The sequence below is a fragment of the Colobus angolensis genome, unplaced genomic scaffold, assembly GCF_000951035.1.
Source record: "Colobus angolensis palliatus isolate OR3802 unplaced genomic scaffold, Cang.pa_1.0 Scaffold11, whole genome shotgun sequence".
Taxonomy (NCBI): domain Eukaryota; kingdom Metazoa; phylum Chordata; class Mammalia; order Primates; family Cercopithecidae; genus Colobus; species Colobus angolensis.
This window is the reverse complement of record NW_012112030.1, coordinates 5,626,745-5,631,795: the sequence shown is the minus strand read 5'-3', so window position 1 is coordinate 5,631,795 and position 5,051 is coordinate 5,626,745.

Sequence of the window (5,051 nt, the reverse complement as noted above, 5' to 3'; positions counted from 1 at the left end):
TTAGCCAGGATGGTCTCGATCTCCTGACCTTGTGATCTGCCCGTCTCGGCCTCCCAAAGTGCTGGGATTACAGGCTTGAGCCACTGCGCCCGGCCATGTGTTCTTAAATCTAAAGTAAATACCTTGTACGTAGAACATATTTGGGTCTTTTTTTTTTATCCTTTCAGCCACTCTATGTGTTTTCACTGAGAGGTTTACTCAATTTGCATTTAAAGTAATTGTTGACAGGGAAAGATTTATTATTGCCATGTTAGTTGTTTTATGTTAACCTTGTAATTATTTTGTCTGTCTTTTCCTCTCTTGCTGTCTTCGTGTTTTATTGTGTTTTGCATATCAATATACTTTGATTTTTAAATGTCTGTCTTTTGTGAAACTTTTTGGGGTTACCTTGGAGTCTACACAAAATATCTTGTAGTTATAACAGTCTGTTTTAATATGATAAGAACTTCAGTTTAATCACATACAAAAACTTTACCCTTTATCATCTGTCCCTACACATTTTATGTTATTTTTGTGAAAATTGATATCCATTTTATGTTTTTAAACATATTTTAGCTTATTTTTAATACTTTTGTCTTTTAACTAGAATTAAAAGTGACTTACTCACTAGCATTATAGTAATACAGTATCATGTGTTTTTCTTTATATTTACCTTTGCCAATTCGTTTCATACCTTCTCTTGATATTGTGTTGCTGTTTAGTGTCCTTTTCTTTCAGTTGAAAAGCTCTCTTTAGCATATCTGGTAAGACAAATCTAAAGGTGATGAGCTCCCTCAGCTTTTGTTTGTCTGAGAAAGTCTTTATTGCTCCTCAATTTTTGATGGACAGGTTTCCCAGGTATAGTGTTCTTGGTTAGCAGGTTTGTATTATTTTACCACTATGAATAATTTCACTGCCTTCTGGACTGCAAATTTCTGCTGAAAAACCAGCTAATAATCTTTTCAGGGATTTGTCTGTCTTAGAAGTCACTGTTCTCTTATTGCTTTCAAAATTCTCTTTTACTTTTGATAATTTAATTATTATGTATTTTTATGTGGATTTCATTGGGTTCATCTTACTTGGTTATTTTTGAAACTGGATTCCATTTCCTTTTTCAGATAGAGAAGGTTTTAGTCATTATTTCTATGAATAAGTTGTTTCATTCTTTCTATTCTCCTTTTGTGACTCTCATAATTTGTATAATGGTCAATTTGATGGGGCTATGTAAGTTCCTCAGACTTTCTACACTTTTTATTTCTTTGTCTTTTTTGCTCTTCAGACTGAACTACTTCCAATGACTGGTATTCAAATTAGTTGATCCTTTCTTCTGCTTTATCTAGTTTGCTGTTGAACTCTTATAGTGAATTTTTAAGTAACTGTGTTTTTCAGCTCAATAATTTCTGCTTGGTACTTTTTGATATTTTCTATGGTTTTATTGAAATTCTCACTGCTTATACATTGTTCTTTTGATTTCAGTGAGCATCTTTATGATAATTATTTTGAATTATCCATGAAGTAAATCACATAATTCCATTTCATTAGGGTTAATTTCTAGAATGTGTTTTGTTCCTCTTTAAAGGAATATCTGCCTAATTCTTCATTTTGTTTGACTCTCTGTGTTGTTGCTTCTGCGTTAGACAAAGGAAGGCACCTCTTCCATTCTTCATGGACTAGTCTTGTATAGGAGAAGATTCCTACCAATCAGCCTTGTTGGAGGTTGTGGTAGATTCTAACAGTCCTTTCTCTTCTCAGGGAGAAGCAGGAAGCTGTGGTTCTTGTCTGCTTGTTTTGTAATGAGCTAGGGGAGTTATAGTGTTCACCACTTCAAATCAATGCCTTCTTTCTCCCCCAGGCAGCCAGTCTGTGCTGGACCCATCAGAGCTCCCTGACTGGCAAGATAGGTACCAATTCCTTGGTCAGCCACAGAGAAGCTGGAGTACTGGATGCATGGATCAACTCTTTCTTTTCCCAGGGGGAAGTTGAGAGCTGGGATTTAAAAAATCCATTCACTGTCTGCTAGCAAGGGGAAGGATTAATGACGTTTAGCATTCCAAGCTGCCACCTCCTTCCTCCCAAGGTGGGGCTAAACTGTGCAGACTCGTCTGATTTCTCTGACCGGCAAGGCAGATTCCAGTTGTCTGGATATCTATAGAAAAGTTAGGGTATTAGACACATGGATCAACTCTTTCTCTCCCTAAGGGAAAGCTGAGAGCTGGAAATTTTTTGTCCACACACTCTGTGCTGACCAGGGAGAAGGATCTATAGTGCCTACCAGTCCAACTTGCCATCTTTATTCTCCTTCAAGCAGCTAGACTGTGCTTGTCCTGTCAGAGCTCTATTACTGGCAAGACAGAAACCAATTCTCTGGGGAAGACCCCTCAGAAAAGTTAAGATGTGTGAAGTAACCCCTTGTCTCCCCTAAGAGAAACTGGGAGCTAGGGGGCCTCTTTCTGATTGTATTGTGCTATGCTGGGAGTGTTCTGAATCTTCTTTTTTCTATTTTTTAGCCTCTCGTAAGCCATAGCATGTCCTGAATCTTACTGGCTTCGGTGAGTCACTTTTGCATTTGTTTAAGATGCAGGAATCTTTCAATTAGCCTTTGAATTTCTCACAAAGGGAATTTGTCCATGATTGTTACTAAATTGGTATTCATGGGTGGGACAAGGAGAAGCCTGGGGGAAGACCAGGGTTTCCTACTCTGTCATCTTGCTGACATCACTTCTCCACTCATGTATCTTTCATCAGCCAGTTTCTTACTGTCTTATGGCTCCACTCTAATATAGCCACCCTACCATTCTCTCATGACTCCTTGAACACTTCAAGCTAAGTCTTCTGGAACTCAGAACCTATTATTAGCAAAATATCTTACAGCCTTCTCCAAATGATGCCTTTATGTTTGAATTTGAAGCATGGCTTCCTCCTGAGACCTTGACTTGTTTTGTATCTCCATTAAGAGGTGACCAGTTTTTTTTTTTTTCTCCCATACTACATTTATCCCTGTTTCTGTAGATAGGATAATGTCATTCTTGCCTCTTCTCAAATACTTGTTTTTTTTTTCCCTCTATAAAAGGCATTAACTACTTTCATGCCATCTAATTTTACCCTCTGCTATACCCTTGTTTATTTTTAAATGATGTTTAAAAATTACTTTAGAAATTATTTTAAACAGATAAAATTGTATATATTTACCATGTACAACGTTTTGAAATATATATTCATTGTAGAATGGTTAAATCAAGCTAATTAACATATACATTACCTCATATAGTTGTCATATGGTTAAACTCTATTCCTTTGCATTTTTCAAGAATGCAATATTGTTAACTGTAGCCACCATGTCTCTTTCCATTAAAATAATCTGTAGGTTGCAGGTTACTCCCATTGTATTCTTTGAAGATTTTTTTTGTTTTGTTTTTTGAGACGGAGTCTCACTCTGTCGCCCAGGCTGGAGTGCAGTGATACTATCTCGGCTCACTGCAAGCTCCGCCCCCTGGGTTCACACCATTCTCCTGCCTCAGCCTCCTGTGTAGCTGGGACTACAGGCACCCTCCACCACGCCTGGCTAATTTTTTTTTTTTTGTATTTTCAGTAGAGACAGGGTTTCACCATCTTGGCCAGGCTGATCTTGAACTCCTGACCTCGTGATCCACCTACCTCGACCTCCCAGAGGGCTGGGATTATAGGCGTGAGCCACCGTGCCCGGCCAATATCATTTTTTAATTCATTCAGCCACATGATAGCTTTTGATTCACAAGTTTAAGCATTTACAATTAAACTATTTATTAATTGCTAAGGACTTACTATTGCCATTTTGTTAATTTTTTCCTATATGTTTTGTAGTTCTTTTGTGCCCTTATTCCTCTCTTGCTATTACTTTTGTGATTTAATGATTTTCCCAAAGCATCCTGCATAATGATCATGGAAATTTTTTCTTACGGAGAGAGAAAAATCGTAAAGAAACAAATAACTGTATCCATCTACCTTTCTATAGTATCTATCTATCTATCTATCTCTCATCTGTACATTACTTGATGGTACAGAGAAAAATAAAACTGGGTAAGGTGATTAGGGAGTAAGGGTTTTGGTGTGGGTGTGTATATACAATATGTGTGTAGGTGATGTGGCCAGAAATCTCTTGTTAAATTCAGTTTTAAAAAGACCTCAAGGAAGTAAAGGTCTAAAGCATGCAAATGCCATGAGACAGATGTGTATAGGTCTGCTTTTTCCTGAATGGGATGGTTTGCATTTATTTCTCTGATGACCATTTATTTCTCTGATGACTCTGCAAGCTCTGTATGTTTGGCTGAAAGATCTTAATTGACAACCTTCCATTTCTAATGTCAGTCTGAGTGCAAATAGGAAGGATATTCCAACCCTAATGCCAAATTTTCTTGGGAAGTATTAATGAAACTTTACCTCACAAATGTGAAAAACAACGAACATTACAACTAAGGCAAACAAGTAAACAAACAAAGACCAAACACACAAGGAATAAACAGAGCAGTAACTATTGGAGGATATAAATACAATTTAAATAGAAGATAAATTTTAAAAAGTTTAACTTCACATGCAAGCTTTGCAACAAAATTTTCTGGGTCTATACTACCCATGTATTAAGCCCTCCATTGTGTTATGATGGATTCATGGATAAACTCCTTCACCTCCTATTTAAGGCAACCCCTTTCCATGGGAGCACTGGGCCTGTCCCATTTCTTTAGTCATGAACTCTCTTCCTGTCCCTCATCAATGTCTTATCATCAATTTATTTCTCTGTATTGGATCATTTTCTTTTCTTTTCTTTTTCTTTTTTATTATACTTTAAGTTCTAGGGTACATGTGAACAACATGCAGGTTTGTTACATATGTATACATGTGCCGTGTTGGTGTGCTGCACCCATTAACTTGTCATTTACATTAGGTATATCTCCTAATGCTATCCCTCCCCCAACCCCCTAGCCCACAACAGGCCCCGTTGTGTGATGTTCCCCTTCCTATGTCCAAGTGATCTCATTGTTCAATTCCCACCTATGAGTGAGAACATGCAGTGTTTGGTTTTCTGTTCTTGCGACAGT